The sequence below is a fragment of the Silene latifolia genome, chromosome 9 (genome assembly GCF_048544455.1).
Source record: "Silene latifolia isolate original U9 population chromosome 9, ASM4854445v1, whole genome shotgun sequence".
Classification (NCBI taxonomy): Eukaryota; Viridiplantae; Streptophyta; class Magnoliopsida; order Caryophyllales; family Caryophyllaceae; genus Silene; species Silene latifolia.
In genome coordinates this window covers 158,402,421-158,424,842 of record NC_133534.1, presented here as the reverse complement: position 1 = coordinate 158,424,842, position 22,422 = coordinate 158,402,421, and the positions used below count along the sequence as shown (strand labels likewise).

Below are 22,422 nucleotides of genomic sequence, written 5' to 3'. Positions count from 1 at the left end.
TTATGAAGATAAATCCACATGATATTAGCGTCAATAAGAAGTCTTACGTTGATAAGATTCATGACTAGTTCAATTTAATTGAACATATTTGATTGATTTCATTTGCTTCATTCTTTGGATCAATTAAATGAGTAATGATGTATATCACTTCATATACTTTGAGTATGATGAGTTGTTTTCAAAATCGAATTTAAGTAATCTTTATCAAGTAAGCCATAAAGATTACCCTTAAGTACTTGCAGAAGCATTAAGGAAGTAAAGCAAAGTGTTTATGATGCAATTTTGTGTAAGGGTGTTACACAAGTGACAATTGACAATTGAGATTGCGCATGGTTTCCGACAAAACCATAATCAAAACACATTAGGATGGTTAAGATACCATTGTGGCTATGTTATTTAAGAAATAGATTTTCTAGAATCGTTCTAGGCAATAAAGAACAATGAGAGATATTTATAACGGAAATTGAGTACACTTGCAATCATGAGATGTGCAAGAGAATGAGTCCCGCACACTGTGAAAACAGTGGGAGCTATTCTAAGGCTAGAGGACCTATGTCTTGACTGGATCTCGACATGTACTCAGAAAGTTTTGTGATACAAATGTATACATTACAAAGGAAAACGAGTATGTAGTAAGGTTGAGTAAGGTACAAGAAGTTGATAAAACCTACTAACCAAAGCCTTCTAATAGGCTTAACATGATAAGTCATGTCATTTGAATTAAATTGAGATGAATAACTACATTCAAGATCAAATCAGATTATAGAACATGAAATAGTAATCAGGCATTGACTATTCATATGTGATAATCGCATTTGTCGTTCGAGTTTTACTTTAAAACTCTTTTATTATACTTTGTTACATCCAAACGGGTTGTAGAGACAATTGAACCCCGATAAAATGAACACGGATTAGCATTGTATTCGCCCATAGTCACTTGTATGAGGTGACGTCTCGAAGTGACTAGAGTGTGATGCGATTGATGGCAAGTTCAAGTGCCATAGAGTCATGTGAGATGACTAATCGATCACATAGGCAGACTGTTAGGAACACTTTGTCGGGCAGTGACCGCTTATAGAGTTCTGGCAAATTTATATAGCCTGGTCGTGGCGAGAGCTACTATAGTATTCTAATGAGTCGATTCTTTTGACTAAAGACTGTTCACCTAAGATGGCACGATTTTGATTAACTTTGATTTGTGTTACTACGACCTTCGTAAATGGGGTCAAATGGGCATATTTTGGGTTATGATGGTGTGGCTAGTCGAAGGGAATAAGTGCGATAGGAATTGTCCACCCCTTGTCGGGGTTAAAACAATATCTCGGTCCACTCGAGGAGTAATGAATCGGAAATGCGTGGCCACGCTCGGAAGGTATCTATGATAGATAAATCCGGTCAATCAGTTATTCTCCAGATCGAGGAAACCACTCTCGATATGATCACTTGGAAGTACGACCCGAAAGACACCTTGCATTGAGTGGGAGATAGTAATAGGACAAGAGAATTGGTGACGCACACTTGTCGAGGACAAGTGGGAGATTGTTGGGAAATGTGTCCTCAACAATAGTGCGATCACATGAGTTAAATATCATTATTAAATCTCATACCAAGAATACGAAAGGGATGATACATAATATATATAGTCAACTGGTCCACACATATCGGTAATGATTGGCTGGCTAGAGTTTGACATTACTGTCGTGCGACGGTGGTGATCAGTTGATCCCTTGAGGTCACACCTAAAGGACGATTCCCTTAATTGAAAAGGTTAATTAGTTGTATACCGATCTGATTAATTAATTCCTTAAAATTGAACAATTCGATTTGTGAGAGAGAATATTGATATCTTATTGTAATGGGATTAAATAAGATTTATTTTAGTAATAAAATGCTTTATTAATAAAATTGTTTATTGTTTGAGAAACAATAAAAATAAGAATGAATGGTTGATTATAATTATAAGATATTGTGAATTATAATTATTTGACCCATTTTATTTATGTGATCAAGTATCACTAGTCAATTTGTTGAATGTAACTTAATTAATTCATAAAATGATATTTATGTGATAAATATCCATTAAATTAATTAATAACATGTATCATACTACATGTGACATATTGTGTGACAAATGACAAATTGACAAAATAAAATGGTAGTCCATTTTATGTATATGGACCGAAAATGGAGGGTGTGTTAGTGGGTTTTGGTTGTTTTATTTTATTTGATAAAATAAACATAATGATGCCTACCTACAACTAGTCTTACATTTCTTACACACCTATATTTTTGATAAGAGAAAAAGAAAAGCAATGATGCTCCTTGGGCATGTGTTGGGCGGCCACACTACTCTTAATTGAGTAGTGTTGGTTCTTTCTATTTTCTTCTAAGATTACCATTCAATCAACATGCAAAATGTTCATGAATATTCTCTCTTCTCTCTCCTTAATCTTCATCAAAAAGGATGAGATTTTAATCCAAATTTGTTCAAAAGATTACTAAAATTATCAAAGTAATATGAGTATTAGTAATCAAATTTAAGGTAAACCACAATATAAACATCTAGTACATGTTAGTTTGTGGATTTGAGGGATAGTCTTGGGTGCAACTAATTGGAGGGCTTCTATTTTGAGGTCATGTATGTTCATCCATTAATGGAAAGCTCAAGAACTAACAAGAAGGAGATCTTGTTGGTGCTCAATATGACCGAAATTATTATGGTGGGAAAATGATTTCTTCTCTTACCTTATTGATGTTTGCATGCATAAGATCTAGAATTTATTTTATGACCAAATAAATATGAAACATATAAGAATATGTTATATAATGAGATATAAATTTCCAACATTATGCTTGATTGACAACCTAGCATGAATCTCTTATCCATTGAACAAGACTTGTAAGACACAAACCAAACTCAAGGCTTGTTAGACCATGCATATAGTTGAATAGGGAGAATTAAGTCGACTTGTAGGAGTTGTAAAGTCTTGACCGACTCGGCTCCGAGACCCAAAACGTCCTAAGAATTTTAAGATATAAACTAACTCAATTCCACTACAACAATAATTTGCTTGCATCTATGAAACTTGTTTATATGATCTCACCATGATTCCCTTATGAACCCATGACACCCTAGTGCCTTAATCAATTTTTTTACAAACCCTATTTATTTACTTTACTTTGTTTTGATTTCATTTGTTTACATTTCATTGTTAAGTATTTTAGATTGAAAACCTCAAACTCAACCCAAATTGTGACACCCTAAGACATAGCTTTCTACAACCGATAAATCAATATAATACCCGTCCCTTAGGATCCGACCATTACTTGCCACTCTACTAAGAGTAGTTAGTTGAGATTATAAATATTGTTTTAATTGATAAGCTTAGACAACAAAGTTTGAACCGAATCAAATATGGCGCCGTTGCCGAGGACGGTGTTCAATTGAATTGTTATCACTTGTTGTTTTTAGTTGTGTCTTTCTTAACCTTGGGAAAGTCAAACTCCTGAAGGAAGTTTTAATTATTTTCTAGTTGTTTAATTTTTGCATGTCTAGGAGATCACAAGGCGGTCTTTTGCCTATTGATCCCGTGATTGAAAGAACCTTGACCAACATTATAAGAACCATTAGAGGGACTTCAAAAATTTTGGGTATTGGAGAACTTATGGACATTGGTATCATCCATTCGGATAGTGTTGAGTTTACCAACCCTTTTGCAAGACAAGGAGAGGAGAACCTACTTCAGAATCAACCACAAAATCAACCTACAATGCCTAAATTTTCATCTCATTCCGTACCAACCGAGGAGAACCTACCAAATGGTACTCCAACACCACCCCACTTAACCGGTAATTTCATTGCCAAATCAGCATTCATACAATTAGTTGAGAGAAGTCAATTTGGAGGGATGCCCAGTGAAGATCCTCATCTACACATGGAGACTTTTTGTGACTATTGTGATGCAATTTCCCAAACGGGGGTAACTCAAGACCAAATTCGATGGGTATTATTTCCTTTTTCCTTGATCGGAGCCGCAAAGCAATGGTTAAAGAGCCTAGATAAGGCCACTCTTAGAATTGTTTCATGGAAGAAGTTAGCACTTGCCTTTTACAAGAAGTTCTATCCTCCTGAGAAGACCAACATGTTAAGAGCCCAAATCACCAGGTTCAAGCAAAGAGATGAAGAATCTCTATATGAGGCTTGGGAGAGATTCAAAGATACATGTCACTCTTGTCCTCATCATGGACTAAGCGAATGGTTTCTTGTTCAACAATTTTGGAATGGGCTGTATGAAGATTTAAGAAACGTGCTTAACATGGGTTCTAATGGAAGATTCACCGAGGTAGATGACAACCAAACTTGGGCAAAGATAGAGGAGATGGTGGTTCACATCTCTCAATATAGTAGGCCAAGAAAAGCTACTAGAGGAGGGAGACATGAATTTGACTCCGTCACACAATTGAGTGCCGATTTGGGTGCCCAACTAAGCTCCCATATTGACGCAATGAACTTGAAATTTGAGAAAGCCATAGCCAAGATGAATGAAGCTTCTCAATGATCCAAGCAACATGTCAATACCATGGTGGCAACATCTTCTATTCCAAATGGAGTGTGTGAGAATTGTGGAACTTTGGAACATGCTCAACAAGAGTGTAGGGGCATAAGTGAGCAAGTGAATGCTTTCCAAGCATATAAGAATGGCACCCATTACTCCAATAATTACAATGAAAACACAAAATTTCACCCAAACTTCTCATACAAAAGCCAAAATGTTCAAAATCCTCAACCAACATACAACCCACCTCAAATGAGAAATCCTACTCAAAGACCATACTTCAACCCAAATCAAACCTCTTACAATCAATTCAATGACCAAGCTTTTGATGTTAAAAAAGCGGTCCTCTAAATGCAAAAGAGCCAACAAGATTTAATTGCTCAGATGCAAAGAGATAGCCAAGCCAAAGACACTACCATCAACAATATCCTTGCTCATACCAAGATGTTGGAAACACAATTGGCCTCTTCAAGTTCTCAAAGACAAAAAAGGACAATTACCTCCTCAAAGTAATCCTCCTACAAGACATGAGAACATTAATGCCATTCACTTGAGGAGTGGTATAAGATATGAGGGACCTAATATGCCAATTGAAGAGGATGTTATTGAGGAATGTTTCAAGCAAAGAGATGTGATGGAACCATTGAGAAGAAATCCTAAGGTAGTGGAACGAACTACAAATGACTCTGATGCGTGTCTTTTATATGATGTTTTACATCCCATTTTACACGCATTTCAGAGCTCATTTGTGTAGTTTAAGCTACCATTTCCCCTATTTCCGTCTACTTTCGTGTTTTTGTACTTTATTGCAGAAATGTGAAGAATTCAACGAAAATTGAGCTAAATCCGTCCCCGAGTACCCTGCATTGCATTTGACATGAAGAATCCACTTAAGGAACGAGCTTGGTGCGCGTTTCGAGGCCCAAAAGACAAATCCACAAGATTTTAAGAGTTAAGTAGCAGCTCAAGCAGTCGATCGACCGCTACCTTCAGTCGATCGACCAATATGCGGGTTCCAGAAGCTACTGTACACTGAGGATTAGTCGATCGACCACTACCATCAGTCGATCGACCAATCTGCTATCCCAGACGAGAATTAAAAGACCGAGGAAGCGCAAGCCCATTATGTTTAGGTTTTGAAAATAAGTTGTTTCGTATGTTGGCTATATAACGTAACCTAGAACATCAGAATAAGCATTGAGTTTTGATCCCGATTTTTACCTAAGTTTTTACACAGTAATATTTAGTTTTATAATTAGGGTTTGGAATATTGATTAGCATTGGAATTTTCGTTCTTATTCTCAATCGTTCCTCTGCAATCTCGGTATTCTTCTGCCTTATTTCGATTTATCCTTATTTCATTGTTAGTATAGAATTGCTAGTTAGTATCCAAAGCCAATTATCGTTTATCGCTATTTGTTATTTGAGTACTTCAAGCATGAATTCATTAGTTCATATTATTATTGTTGTTTTTATCAGTACCATGAGTAGCTAGATTAATTGTGCTAGGATGTAGGCGAATTATAGCATAGGCGGCGTAGTATTATATTGGACTGAATTCGCAGGTCAGTCGATCGACCGCCATACCTGGTCGATCGACTGACCACGTGAGGTTACCTTTCGTTTTAATTGATTTTAATGTTGTATTTAACGAATCGAATGCATGCGACCAGTTAGATGCTTATTTTATAACTGACCCATTAGATCGAAAGATAGGGACAGTTGTTAGAGCACCATTTAAAATGACTAAACTGTGCTGAGATCGAAAGATAGGTATAGTTTAGACTGTTAGTCACTTTTTAGGACGAGAGTCAGTATTAGTGATATTAGGGACTTATAGCGAGATCGAAAGATACTATCTGTTAAGAGTGGACCGAGAGGACCTCTTGTTTTCCCGCCTCACATGTGTTTGATTCAGACCGACTTAGTATGCTGCCGCCGAAGCTATAATGAACCGACCATCCTAGTACCCCCTCTTTATCTGTTTAATCCGTCTTTTTAGTTTATTGTCTTTATTTACTCTTAGCTATAGACCAATTCAAATCAACCCCTACACTCGTTACCTTAGACTAGAATTAGACAGCTAGAAATTACGTCTGCCTCCTTGTGGTTCGACCCTGTTACCACTAGCCTAGGTTAGTCTTAATAGGAAATTATAAATCTTATTTTTGGTACTCACAACGACGGGTATCAAATTTTGGCGCCGTTGCCGGGGAGGTAGTTGTTCTAATTTTTAGCTGTTTTTATTTAGTCTTTCTTTAGTTTAAGGGACTTCCGTTCCTTAAACTTTTCTTATATTCTTTTTGTAGTTTCTTCTTATGTGCAGGTCACAGGGTGGTGAACTAGTACAATTAAATCCTGAGATCGAGAAATCCTTGCGCGAGTTGAGACGATCACAAAGGGTATTACCGACAGAGGAACTGAGTACTCTGTCAAGCTACTACGAGAACGCCCTGTTCGAAGGAGATCCACCTACATCTCCTGCTTCAATTTCTTCAGCCGAGACAGTTACTTCTCCAGAAATCCCAGTCATGGCTGAAGAAGCAACCATTTCTAGTCACTCAGAGTCTACAGCTGCGAATCTCTACAAAGGGTTTGAACTACCTGGGGAGGCGAGAAAATTCGAGCCAAAGCCTTCCTATATTAACCTGGTTGAGAGAAACCAGTTCGAGGGAGCTGCAAATGAAGATGCAGCCAAGCACATGGAGATTTTTATTGATTATTGATGGTCTATACCCCCGCCGGCCGGTGTGACCTAAGATCAGATCAAGGAGACCATGTTCATTTTCTCTCTTCGTGACGCTGCAAGAGAGTGGTATAGAGATCTGGACCGTGCCGCCCATGGGATCACCGACTGGAATTCCTTAGCCCTGGCATTCTACAAAAAGTACTTCTCTGCCTAAAAGACGAATTCCATTAGAGTTCAGATAACGAGCTTTAAACAAGGGCCTGATGAGAACTTCCATGAAGCATGGGTCCGTTTCAAGAAACTGGTGCGAACCATACCGCACCATGGGTTCGAAAAATGGAGTCTTTGCAACCAGTTCTATAATGGGCTGTATGACGATCAGAAGGCCATTTTGGATGTCTGCATGACCAATGGCCGATTTCTTTGAGAACATGGGAGAGACTAAGGGGTGGAAGATTATCGATGATTTGGCCACTCATAAGGCTGAATATGGGAATTCGAGAGGAAACCAGAGGAGAGCTGCTGAATCTTCCTCTGTTACTGCACAAGAAGCTCTCACTGCAAGGTTTGACAAATATGAATTGGGAGGAGCTTCTAAAGGTGGGATGTACCATGTTAACTTATTTGTTTGAGACGGTCCTTTCGTCTCGTAGAAGATGTGGAGCCGAGGGGCATGTCTCGAGAATTGTGTCCCCTTTGAGTCTTGTGCTGCCTTTCAACACTATAGGCAGACAAACACGTACTATGAGCCGAATGTCCACCCCAACTTGAGGTGGAGTAGCCAGAATGTCCTGAATCCGACTCAACCTCCACAACAGCAGCAACAGCAAGCTTATGTGCCCCCTCATCATAAGCAACAACAATACCAAAAACCTCCTTATGCCGCAAAGAAAGCAACAACAATCCCATGGTTTCGATTTTGCTGAATTTAAGAACTTCTTCTTTGAAGGAGTCCCAAGCTAGAGAGGCCGGGATGAAGCTACTAGAGAGCCAAATTGCTCAATTGGCTAGTAAGAGTACCACTCGAGCTCCCGGACACTTACCCACTCAAACTGACCAGAAAGAGACCCTGAATGCCATTACTTTGAGGAGTGGGTCTACCCTGGAGGGGCCTGCTATGGTCGAGGATGCCCCTGAAAAGAATGAGGCGGAACCGAGTCAAAAGAAAGCTTTAACGAAAAATAACAAAAACAAGGCGTCTACCAGGTATATCAGTCGATCGACTGATATACCCGGTCGATCGACTGATATGCGGGTTACAGGAGCTTCTGGAACTGTACGTCTCAGTCGATCGACTGAGCAAGGTGGTCGATCGACTGCGACCCCTGCTGATATTGAGAAATTTCGTCCTTCAATGCCCGATAACTTAAGAGATCATTTGTTCCGGGGTTCGATAACTCCCAAAGTATTGGGGCAACACCCGAGTGCTGCTGGGTCCGTCTTGATTCTGAAGTTCGACCCAATGTCGGTCAATCGCTCACATTTGAGACAGTCTGAGGAGGGTTCAAGCTTCAATAAGGAGAAGGAGGTGGACTTTCAGCCTAAGTCCACAGATGCCGGCATGCGAGACTTAGAAGAAAGGGCTAAGGTACTTCTCTCAGCCCCTTATCCAGAGAGACTAGTGCCGACAAAGGAACAGGTATCTTTCAATAAATTTGAAAAGGTTATTCGTAGTTTGAATGTACAAGTTCCTTTCCTTGAGTTGGTCAATCAAGTGCCTGCCTACACTAAATTCATGAAACAACTCCTGTCTAAGAAAAAGTCACTTGAAAATGTGCACACTGTCGCATTAACCAAAGAGTCATGCTCTTATTTATCTCATACTGCACCCCATAAGCTAGAAGACCCGGGTAGCTTTTCTGTTCCTTGCAATATAGGTACCTTCTCTATTGAGAAGGCATTATGTGACTTAGGAGCTAGTATAAGCGTCATGCCTTTGAGTCTAGCTAGGAAGCTCAAATTGGCTAGGTTCGCAGTGACAGATATGATAGTACAGATGGCTGACCGATCTGCGGTCCAGCCAATAGGAGTCTTAGAGGACATCCCTGTCCAAATAGGGAAGTTTTTCGTCCCCGTCGACTTCGTGGTATTTGACATGCCTGAGGATGCCCATATTCCCATTATTTTGGGTAGGCCATTTCTTCACACTGCTGGTGCAGTCATAGATGTCGGTCTAGGAACATTGACTTTTAAAGTGGGCAAGCATTCTATTGTTTTCGCCTAGGCATGTAAGAAAAAGGACTCCATGTGGCCTGTGACTTGTAATACGGTTTCTGACAAGAAATCGTACTTCGTGCTTCCTGATTTACCTATCTCTATTCCTGTTGTAATCCCTCCGCCCCAGATTGGGAGCAAATTGGAGGAAGATTTGTCTATTTTCGATATTGCGGGGAGCTGGTTTGGGGAAGGAAGAGCTGCAAGTCCCTCCAGCCGCAAAGAAGCCAATCGTTTCACGAGGAGGTCTTGGTTGCCTTAGCTATGCCACTGATGAGGATGTTGATGACGAGCCGGTAAAGGCAAGGGAGTCTGACTTGGACTTTGATGAGCAAGAAGAGGTCATTGACTGGGGAGATGATGAAAGTGTTGATCCGTTGAGCCATACGGACGTGGAAGCTAAGAAGGGTGCAGCTGATAAGATAAGCACCGTTGAGGCTACCTCTAGTAGCCTGAATGTAACACCCCACGGTAATTGAAGAGGTCCAGTAATAGGCTTAAATGACTAGTGCTTAAAGGGATTAGAAGTACTACTCATATCAACAAAGTGCACTTTCTTTTATGGTCATCCATGCGAAAGAACTCCAAAGTTAAGCGTGCTTGACTGAGAGTAGTCTTAGGATGGGTGACCTCGGGAAGGTTTAGGGATGCGCATGAGTGAGGACAAAATGCGCTATAAAGGGCCTGTGTTGATCTGTGGGCCATGTACACAGCCTGGTGAGCTATCATAAGTAACCGCTCCCGACCTGGTTTGGGCCGGGGTGTTACAAGTGGTATCAGAGCAACCCTGCGACCGTGTGGTGATCGGAGGCAGTGGTTATACGCTCCATTGTGATCACACACCTAGCGGGGGAGGATTCTGGGTTAGCGGTTATGCTCCCAGGCGCAACGAGGACGTTGCGTTCTTCAAGTGGGGGTGACTGTAACACCCCACGGTAATTGAAGAGGTCCAGTAATAGGCTTAAATGACTAGTGCTTAAAGGGATTAGAAGTACTACTCATATCAACAAAGTGCACTTTCTTTTATGGTCATCCATGCGAAATAACTCCAAAGTTAAGCGTGCTTGACTGAGAGTAGTCTTAGGATGGGTGACCTCCTGGGAAGGTTTCCGGGATGCACATGAGTGAGGACAAAATGCGCTATAAAGGGCCTGTGTTGATCTGTGGGCCATGTACACAGCCTGGTGAGCTATCATAAGTAACCGCTCCCGACCTGGTTTGGGCCGGGGTGTTACACTGAAGCTGATGAAGTGGGCCATTCCGTGGCCGTTCTTGATCAACTACTAGTTGATCACATGTTTTCCAAACTTTTTATTTGCTTTTGTTAGACACTTTTTATTGCTTTTGTGTGCGCGAAACTTCGCATTTTATTTTGCTTGCTTAGGATTTTATACGTTTGAGACTTTGCTTTGGGTTTTTGCGCAATTTTGGGCGCGTATTACTATGCACTTGCAGGTTTTTCAACCTTATTAGCTCAAGTAATTGAGCAAATACGAAGAAATAAGGAGTACAACAGTATTTTCAGTCGATCGACTGGCTACATTGGTCGATCGACTGAGTTGCACTTTCCAGGAGCTACTGTTCCTGACACATTGGTCGATCATTGCCGTTCTTAGTCGATCGACCAAGGACGCTGATGTACTGTTCACGACCTCTCCCCGCTTTTGTGGTTGGTCGATATGCGGACTTAAGGGAGTTTTCTACTCCACTTTACTTTCCGTCAAATTATTTATTTCTTCTAATTTTCTCATTTGTGCACATATTTACCGCTTCAAAATTGTCTTCTCGATTTTATGCGTGGGTTTTATTTGTCTTTCAGGTACTTATTGGTAGCATAGCATCATTGCTCACGAAACCTCCTAGCTCATGCTGGTTTGGGGAGGTTTCCTTTGCTGCGCTCAAAGTCTTGTAAGTTCCCGATTTCCACTTCATGTCATTTTTATTTGTTTATTTTCCCGCAATTCCCATTTCTCTTTTCTTCATTACATGATTTTGCACAATGGGGACATTGTGTGATTTGGTTTGGGGAAGGGTTTTGCGTCGCATATCATTTGCTTGCATTCACGTTTACATTTTGTTTTGCATTGTTTATTTCATTCTTATATTAAAAAAAAATACAAAAAAAAAAAAATTTTGAAAAATTTCAAAAAAATTCAAATAAAATGCACGTTTATTTTAGCATATAGGTCGAGTTGGAACGGTAGTATTTCAATGATGACATTGCATTTGCATCTGTTTTTGCCTGAGCCTTGCTAATTGACATGTTATTAGTAGAATCGTATAAGTGCATATCTACGAGTTTTCGTTAATTATTTGCTGGACTTAAGACTTGACTTTGAAAATTGGCAAACTATGTCATATTTCTGAGATTTAGAGCCTATAACTGGTGACATCTATGACCAGTTTATTTAGGAATGTGAGTAGTACTCCTTATAAGACATGTCACATTAATTTGCATAAATATGAACTTAATCTGCTTAATACCTGTATGCATTCGGTCTGCGGTTAGTTGACACATGTGGTAGAGGTTTCCCTTTTCTCATTTCACCCATAAGCTCCACACTGCCAAAAATATCCTTTTGTCCTATTTACTACATCCTACACTTAGCCTGCCTTGGTCAAGCTAGTAGTCTAGTTTTTGGGATTGTTACTTAGTTTTTGGTAGTAAATGCTCTTATTGAGATTTAGTTGGGAAAATGAAATCAAGGAAAGAAAAGAAAAGAAAAGAAAAAGAAGAAAAGAAAAAAAATGATTCGAAAAAGAAGATAAAAAGAGTTATGTACTGTTCGAGCGGTCGATCGACTGGCACCAAAGGTCGATCGACTGAGGTTCGAGAAAAAGAGAAAGAATCAATTCGCATAATTCAAGCCTTTATCTTTTGGCGATTTTTGCTCCCATGATTTATTCTTATCTTATGGGGAGTTATTTGATTACCTTTATACCTGGAGATTGTGAGATTTGTGCTTGCTATAGCACCGTTTTATTTGTTTTTGAGCAAGAAGTTGGATGCTGCCATATGGTTCCGTTTCGGTACTAGCTTGATCACCTGTACGTCCAGTTTTCCATAAATGTTTTGCCTCTTCTTACCCACACCTCACATATCCACATATATACCTCGGCATGTGTCATGGTCTCTTGTTGGTTGGAATGCGTATGTACGGTTGTAGAGATTGCTTTCATATTATATTGCAGGCACGTTCTTATAGGTCGTAGTTAGGTGAGTATCACTACAAATGAATTCTTTCTATCTTTACATTATTCACCTGTGCTTATTTGAGTGATATGAGCGACCCGTGAGAGTCCAATTTGATAAGTCTCTACAGTTGACGGTTCAGTAGTTTTAACGACTCCATAACTCGTTTGCATGATTCATTTGCTAGTTGATTGTTGGTTGTGCGTTAAATTGGTTTAGGCTTTACATGTTGCATTTCGCTCTGAGATTGAACTCGTTCCATTAGATCGAGTCTAGTTCTTGCTTGGGGACAAGCAAGGGTTTGGTTTGGGGAAGTTTGATGCGTGTCTTTTATATGATGTTTTACATCCCATTTTACGCGCATTTCAGAGCTCATTTGTGTAGTTTAAGCTACCATTTCCCCTATTTCCGTCTACTTTCGTGTTTTTGTACTTTATTGCAGAAATGTGAAGAATTCAACGAAAATTGAGCTAAATCCGTCCCCGAGTACCCTGCATTGCATTTGACATGAAGAATCCACTTAAGGAACGAGCTTGGTGCGCGTTTTGAGGCCCAAAAGACAAATCCACGAGATTTTAAGAGTTAAGTAGCAGCTCAAGCAGTCGATCGACCGCTACCTTCAGTCGATCGACCAATATGCGGGTTCGAAGTTTCAGACATCGAGGATCGTCGATCGACCACTACCATCGGTCGATCGACCAACTGCTATCCCAGGCGAGAATTAAAAGACCGAGGAAGCGCAAGCCCATTATGTTTAGGTTTTGATAATAAGTTGTTACGTATGTTGGCTATATAACGTAACCTAGAACATCAGAATAAGCATTGAGTTTTGATCCCGATTTTTACCTAAGTTTTTACACAGTAATATTTAGTTTTATAATTAGGGTTTGGAATATTGATTAGCATTGTGATTTTCGTTCTTATTCTCAATCGTTCCTCTGCAATCTCGGTATTCTTCTGCCTTATTTCGATTTATCCTTATTTCATTGTTAGTATAGAATTGCTAGTTAGTATCCAAAGCCAATTATCGTTTATCGCTATTTGTTATTTGAATACTTCAAGCATGAATTCATTAGTTCATATTATTATTGTGGTTTTTATCAGTACCATGAGTTGCTAGATTAATTGTGCTAGGATGTAGACGAATTATAGTATAGGCGGCGTAGTATTGTATTGGACTGAATTCGCAGGTCAGTCGATCGACCGCCATACCTGGTCGATCGACTGACCACGTGAGGTTACCTTTCATTTTAATTGATTTTAATGTTGTATTTAACGAATCGAATGCATGCGACCAGTTAGATGCTTATTTATAACTGACCCATTAGATCGAAAGATAGGGACAGTTGTTAGACCACCATTTAAAATGACTAAACTGTGATGAGATCGAAAGATAGGTATTGTTTAGACCGTTAGTCACTTTTCAGGACGAGAGTCAGTATTAGTGATATTAGGGACTTATAGCGAGATCGAAAGATGCTATATTTTAAGAGTGGACCGAGAGGACCTCTTGTTTTCCCGCCTCACATGTGTTTGATTCAGACCGACTTAGTATGCTGCCGCCGAAGCTATAATGAACCGACCATCCTAGTACCCCCTCTTTATCTGTTTAATCCGTCTTTTTAGTTTATTGTCTTTATTTACTCTTAGCTATAGACCAATTCAACTCAACCCCTACACTCGTTACCTTAGACTAGAATTAGACAGCTAGAAATTACGTCTGCCTCCTTGTGGTTCGACCCTGTTACCACTAGCCTAGCTTAGTCTTAATAGGAAATTATAAATCTTATTTTTGGTACTCACAACGACGGGTATCAGACTCATTGAAGAAGAGAAATGAAGAGAAGGCCAAAGAGGTTGAAAAAGAACCTATTGTGATTAGACTTTCGTTCCCAAGTCGCCAAGCCAAGCCCAAGCTTGATGATCAACTTGGAAAGTTCATGGAGATTGTGAAGAACCTAGAGGTTTCTATACCTTTCACGGAGTTGATCAACCATATTCCGGCTTATGCAAAATACATGAAAGATATCCTTACCAAGAAGAAGTCCATAAGGAAGTTGGAAACCATCGCCTTCATAAAGATAAGTAGTGCAATTCTTCAAGGGAATTCCCCACCTAAGCTCAAGGATACGGGAAGTTTCTCCATTCCATGTACCATTGGTGACACGAAAATCAACAAGGCACTATGTGATCTAGGTGCAAGTGTGAGTGTCATACCATATTCGGTATGTGAAAGACTAGGACTAGGAGAGCTCAAGTGCACTAACATGACATTAAAATGGCGGACTGGACAACAAAGAAACCACTCGGGGTATGGGAAGATGTGCCCGTGAGGATTGGAAAGTTTTTCATACCGGTGGACTTTGTTATTGTTGATATGAAGGAAGATTCCAACATTCAAATCATTCTAGGAAGACCATTCCTACACACCGCCGGAGCAGTGAAAGATGTAAAGCACGGGATGCTCACACTTGAAGTTGGTGATGAAACAATCACTTTTAATCTTGATAAGACTATGAGAGCTCCAAACTTGCTTGAGCCATGCTTTATGGTTGATCACTATAGCCAGGAAGGTGACAAGAAGAAAGTGAAATCTCCATTCAAAGGACAATTAAAAGATGGAAATCTCAAAGAGAAGGGCAAAGACACACCGCCCAATTGGAAGAAAGATATTGATGATGTTGAAGTGACTCTATTCGGAGAGCATGGAATTTTTCACAACAAGAATGAGAGCTTGCAAAGCTCACCCATGAAAAGTATCAATGGAGGCCTTATTGGCCATGTCAACAAGGAGGAAGAGTTGCTCTTGCCAACTCATGATCCTCCCAACATAGGGAAATAAGCAAGGGAAGTATGTGGTCTATGGGATGACGAATTTGAAGGATTTGTTAACCCTTACATTGGAAATGCTATGACTCTAGACCAAAGCTTTGTAGATCCTTGTCGCCTCTTTGACTCGGGCTTTTGACTACTTCTTCAAGGCATTGAGCAACATAAACAATGTCCTTGCTTTACCCCCTTGACACCTCTCAAGAAAAGCAGAGTTTGGTGGAGTCCTCCCTAAACCACCATTTGTAAATATTCTAACCTCTTAACTTGCATTTCATTTAAATTGTACATTATTCAATTTTTGCAATGCATTTTATATGCCTTGTTGTATAATTTTTGTAACATGAGAGCAAGTGAGGGAGGGATTTTAATGTGTTTTGAATGTGTAGTGTTTGATGATCAAGTATGGGGAAACCATTGCCTAAGCTAGCCAAGCCTTTGTAGTGCAACCGCATGACAAAGGAATAAGAAATGAAGAAGCAAAGATTGCGAGAAACGGATCCCACGGGCAGACCTGAGCTCGTGAGGGCTGAAGCAAGGAAGAAAAGAAAAAAAATGAGCTGCAGCAGAATCCGCCCGAGCTGGCTTCAGTACGGGCGTCCCATTGCTCAATCCACTCGAACCGAGCTTAGGACGGGCGTCCCCAGAGATTATGAAAAATTCCTGAATAAAAAACCGCCCGTCCCAATATGAGGTCGAGCGTCCCAACCTGTTTCTAAGAGCTTAAACACGGGACTCTCCCCTTTATCCTTCATTTCTATTCTTCTTCAAACAGAAACACAACAAATTCCCTCACCACAACCATCAACCCCATCATCCAAAAACACTAATTTCTAAACCAAATTAATCCAAATCAATTGCAAACTTGCTCATAATAAAAACAAATCACTCCTTTGTCAACAAAAAGACTTTCAAAAATCAAAATCTTCACAAAATCAACCAAAATTTCCAGGGTTAGGGTGAAATCCGAAAACCCCCAAATTGTTTGGAAATTTGATTGAAATTGGAAGACTAAGGGAGCATTCAAGCATACTCAAGGTTTGTTGGCACAAATTTGAATGATAAATCAACAATGGCAAGGACAAAGGGCAACACCAAAGGACCCAAAGCCCCAACTTTATCCAAGAGGCAAAAAGTTCTAGCATCTAATGCAGTGGTGGTTGAGCAACCAATGGTACAAGCAAGGGAAGTCGTTGAGGCCGTTGAAGAAGTTACTACCACTTTACCGGAGATTGAGCAACTAAAAGATTATTCGGTGGTAACTTTTATTTCCAATGAGCATAGAAAAGCTTTTGAATACCTTGCTAGGAAGAAAATAATCGCCACTAAGTTTGTATTTCAAGACACTTTGGGGAAATTGGGGGTGCTAGAACAAACAAGAGCATTTTTCGAGTCCATGGGATTGTCTACCTTGTTCGAAATGAATGAATTAACATACCCTTCACTCACATTGGAGTTCATAAGCTCTTTGAAGGAGTATAAGGAAGATACTCGGAATTATGTTGAACTTCGGCTTGAGAACAAGAGTAGGAGGATGTTTAAGGGTGAGTTCGGAAAGGTTTTTGGAATTGCTAACCTTTGGGATTTCAATAAGAAATCCGACAACTTTGATGCCAAGCCCCTTTGGAAGGCGATTTTCGGACGGAAGTTGAATACATATAGAGAGTTTAATGCCTTGTATATCCTTCATCCGGGTATACGGTATTGGCATAGGTCCATTTCCAACACCTTGATTGCTAGGAAAGAAGCTACCCATATGACCGAACTTGACCTCCCCTACTTGGATTCCAAGATGAATGCCTAAGGGAAATCAAAGAATGAATATAATATCCTTCAATTGTTGATTAAGAGATGGTTAGACTTCAAGGAAGGAAAATAGAAAGCGGCTTTCATTGTGAATGGAGGCTTGATAACAAGATTGGCAAAGCACTTTAACCCACAATTCAATGAAGACAAAACCTACAAACCGGTTAAAGGTGGCAACCTTCTTGACATGCACACTTTGATCCACAAGTTTCATTGGGTAAAACATGACAACTCCGCCCAAAGATATGAGTGGGTGATGAAGGATGCCAATTCAATTATCTTGCCCGGAAACATTTGCCGTCTCAACACTCGCCGTTACAATTACCTACTCCCCGTCTCAAAGAATGCCAAGAACATCATCAAAGAGCAACAATGTCCAAATGAAGAAGCCTCCTCCTTAGTGATACCTCCTTACCCCTTTGCCTACCAAGAGTTCACAACAAATGATCCTAGTGTTGTGACGGGCAATGATTACTTGGTACAATTCATGAAACATATCCATAAAGAAGCCTAACATGATCGGGTGAACGCTTATTACGCCCAATATCCGCCTCTTTACCATCTTGCTAGGCAAGGACTCCTTGATCCCAAGAGTTCTTTGCCAGATTGGGCGGATAGGAAAGTTTTCTTTCCTCAAGCTTCTAGAGATGAATAAGAGGTGCTCGGGAAACTAGGGAGATTGAGGAGGTTGTTGATGATGAGGATGGGGAAGGTAGTGGGTCTAGCTATGATGATGATGAAGAGCAAGGTTCGAGTGGAAGTGAAGAAGAAGAGGATGATGATGATGCCTTCGGGTCCATGGAGTGAGATGATGATGATGATGATGATAAAATGAGTGAAAGTTGATGGTTGACAAAGCATGAAGGAGGACGACACAAATGCGGGGTTGATAGCTTATGCTGGCATTTCGATCTATTCCATTGTGAGTCTCCTACTCTTCCTTTTGCTTTGTTTTTATCTCATGTTGACAGGACTTTTATAGATTATATAACATTTAGTTTAGAGTATTTAGAGAGTCATTTTGGACTCTTTGATGGATGAGAGTTTTGAGTCCTAGCACCACCAAAGGACTCACACCTCGGTAACAATGAGGTGACTATTTTTTTTGCGACCACCGTAAAGAACCCAAAATGACAACTTACTTTTCATGCATTGCATTTGCATGCTTGTTAATAAACTTCCCTCTTTTTGCACTAGAGATAATGTTTTGTTCGGTTTGGGGAAGTTCATTCATAGGCAACCCGAGTTAATTTAAATTAGCTCTCCGAACAATAGAAAGAATGAATCATATAGTTTAGTTTAGCTTGCACCACATGTAAATACTCATCATATGTAAATATCTCACATGTAGTTTGCATTTAGTGTAGAACTCATGCATTTCATTTAGTTTCATGCATTTCCATAATTCCCTATCGTCTTGTCCATTGAGGACAATGTCCATACTAGTGTGGGGATGGGGAATTCTAACACTTATTTCAAAAATTATAAAAATTTGATTTTTTTAAAAAAAAAAAATCTAAAAACATGTTCTTTCCTTTGTAGTGTGGAATTGTATATATTGTATATATTTGTTTGTTTGTTTGTCACTCTTATCACATTGGGTCGACTACGCCACATTCAAGGCATGAAGGAAATAGAAGACCACATGGTATGATCTTTCCAAATCTCCTTCCTCTTTTTTATATGTTAATGACAATGTGGCTATATTTTGATTGGTGCGGTACAAACCAATATGTTGTTAAGAGTTTGCATTTAGTTTACATGGCATATTAGTCGATAGTAGCATTTGCATTAGAGTTCTATATATGATAGTTGCATCATGGCATGTAGTTGCATTTTAGAAATTTTTTGTGAAAATGCTTATTTGGGAAGCTTGACAAGTGTATATAAGGCCCTTGTAGATAATTTTTCTCCTTGAGACTTTGTTTACTAGAATACCCTCAAGACACCCTAGGATGTGTCACACTAGTATCGTTTGACCCATTGACGAAGGCCTAGTCAAGAGTGCCTTGTGGTGTGATAAATCCTTGGCAACCGTTTATTCGAAGGTGACCCTTGATGCCATGCAACCGTCCTTACACTTCTATCATCATATTTTTGTCAACAAAATGGGAATGGGCACAAAATTGTCGAATTGAGTTCAAGCTATCAATGTCAAATGTTTGCAATTGCATAAAATGAAATGAGGAGCAAAAATAGACTCCTATGCTTATAATAAAAGTACCCTTGCTACAAATGGGGTTACTTTGAAAATGTTCAAAGAAATGCAAAAGTTGAAAATGCCACACATTAAAAAATGGCATGCTCTTAATCATCAAATGCTACAAAAATGGGGGGAAAATAAACCCAAACGCAAACTACTATCTGTGGACATAGGCCACCTGCGATGCCCAGCTAATCCGTGGACGTGCAGCAGTCGGAAAGCCACGCTCGGTGGCGTAAAAATGCATTCAATCCACTACAAAAAAAACGCGGAAAACTGACGGTAGATGTGACGGAATTTGAAGTCCATCAGATATTTAAAAAAAGTGACGGCCATGTGACGGAAAATCCGTCAGATGTCCTATAGTGACGGAATTTCCGTTACAAACCGTCAGATGATACTGGCGCGTAAAAAATCCAAAGGCGCCATTTAGATTTGACGGAAACGCCGTCACTAATTAGCCTACAACTGACGGAAGATCCGTCAGAAGGTCTCAATTCTGACGGAAATTCCGTCAAAGGTTGTCCCTCAATTATTGCCCAGCTTTCAATAATTGAGATAAAGTATCTGACGGAAAAACCGTCAGGATTCCGCTTTTTTGGAGACATCTGACGGAAATTCCGTCAGATAAGTCAAACAGAAATTTGACTTATGTGACGGAAATTCCGTCAGATGTCTCCAAAAAAGCGGAGTCCTGACGGTTTTTCCGTCAGATGTAACTTAAATACCGCACAGCACAGCCATCCTCGTTCGCATCGACTATTTTCCCCCAAATCAATTTCTACTACTCTATTTTCCCCAAATTTGCCGACCACCACCACACCACCACCACTCACTCGTGCCGCCGACCACCACCACCCCAGGTTTGTCATTTATATCTTGTTTTTCCTTTTCCTTTTCCTTTTCCTTTTCTTTTTCCTTTTCTTGTCTTTATTTATATTATTCGTATAGGTTAACGACGCCGCCACCGTCGCCGCCGCCGCCGCCGCCGCCGCCCCGGTCCTCCACTGCCGGTCACCCTTCCTTTTTACTTATTAGTAAAATTAATTAGGTATTTTTAATCTCTTTTTAATTAATTTTTTTGTTTAATTAGTTTAATTATCTTAATTAGTATTAGTTAGTGTTGATGCATGTTGAATTAGGATAGAAGCCATTTTGTTGTAGTTTTTTGTGAATTGTTATATTTTGTGTAGTAGTTAGTAGTAGCTTAATTAGCTTAATTAGTAATAGATAGTATTAGTTTTGTGAATTGTTAAATTTTGTGTAATGTTAATGTTTTTAGAATGATAATTTGAATTAATGTTAATTAGATTAGATATTTAAAATGAAAAATTAGTCATGTTACTTAGTTTTTGTTAATTGACATTATTAAAAAAGTAGTCATTGTTGTATGTTTTGTTTTTAATATTATTGAAATTAATGTTCATATTGACTTAGTACCCGTTCAAAAATTACTCATTAGGAGTAATTTTTGAATAGTCCCCGTTTTGGGACTGTCTTTGTACGTTTCAAGTCACTTAGGTAGTAAACATGTATTTGTGATTTGTTAATGAGGAAAGAGCTCGGTGACAATTCCTTTAATGTTCTCTGAATGCATATGTGGAGTAATTACTTATTCTACATTGTGTATTTGGAGAACTAAGGGGAATTGCTGCCGAATTTTTTCCTCATTAATAAATTACAAGTGTATGTTTGCTAGTGACTTGAAACGTACATTGATGGGTTTAGGTTGGAGTGATAAGGACCCAATTCAAAAAAAAAAAAAGACTACTTATTGACAATAGTTATTTGTTGGTGATAATGTTTATTGAGTATTATTTTTGATTGTTATTGTGTTTTTATGACATAAATACAAATAAATTGAATTGTAGATATATATAAACATGAAAAGATTAGAACGACAATGGATGTATGAAAAATTAGACGAAAAAAAGAAACCGAAGCGTGAATTTGCAAAGGGGGTGAAAGAGTTTATTAACTTCGTGGGACAAAGTAGTATGTATAAGAATTTTGGTGAAATAAGATGTCCGTGTAAGAAATGCAATAACAGAGCTTTTAAAGGGAAAAAAGTAGTTGAAGATCATCTTTGGTCGAATGGTTTTGCCGATAATTACTATGTATGGACGTATCATGGTAAAGAAATGCCTAACGAAGGAAGTTCAAGTAGTATCGTAGTTAGTGAAAATCCTTACCGTGAGCTCGTGGAAAATGCATTACGTGATAATGTTGAACAAATATTGGAGGAGCAACTGAATCCCGACGACCTTAGCGATGAAGAAGTGCGTTATGAAACCCCAAACCCCCAAGTTTCTTCCTTCTATAAAATGCTAGAAAAAGCTGAACAACCAGTGTATGAGGGAAGTAATATGAGTTTGTTGCAAGCGGCAGCTAGGTTGGTAGCACTCAAATGTGAGAATAACATATCTCTTAGATGCGCGAATGGGTTTGTGTCGTTCGTAGGTGACATTATTCCAAAGAATAATGACATGGCGCGCAATTTTAATGAGATTAAGAAAGTGCTTAAGGGACTCCAACTACCACACCAGAAGATTGATGCATGTCCTACTGGATGCATGCTTTTTTGGGAGGAAAATGCTAATCTTGAGGAATGTACAAAGTGTCATGCATCTCGGTATAAAAGTACAAAAATTCAAGTGGGAGGCGAATTCCTTGTATACCGTTAACTTATTTCCCGATTGCTCCAAGGTTACAACGATTATATGCAACCAAGCAGATAGCAGGTGAGATGAGTTGGCATCATAGAAACTCTCGATTAAGAGAAAGGGGGACAATGGCACACCCAAGTGATGGAGAAGCGTGGAAACATTTTGATAGAGAGCATGCAGAATTTGCAAGTGAGCCTCGTAATGTTCGGCTTGGTTTGTGTACAGATGGATTTAATCCTTATGGGCAATTTGGGAGGAATTACTCA

At 39.4% G+C, this 22,422-nt stretch overlaps 2 non-coding genes across 2 annotated transcripts; both read right to left on the bottom strand.

The window, feature by feature from the left end:
- Positions 1-4,142: 4,142 nt before the first annotated feature.
- On the bottom strand, positions 4,143-4,249 carry LOC141603501 (small nucleolar RNA R71). The gene has a single exon (XR_012525373.1). It is a non-coding gene; the product is annotated as a small nucleolar RNA R71 (small nucleolar RNA).
- A 3,219-nt stretch (positions 4,250-7,468) lies between these two features.
- Positions 7,469-7,575, bottom strand: LOC141603928 (small nucleolar RNA R71). Its single transcript, XR_012525763.1, has one exon. It is a non-coding gene; the product is annotated as a small nucleolar RNA R71 (small nucleolar RNA).
- Between the last annotated feature and the right edge of the window lie 14,847 nt (positions 7,576-22,422).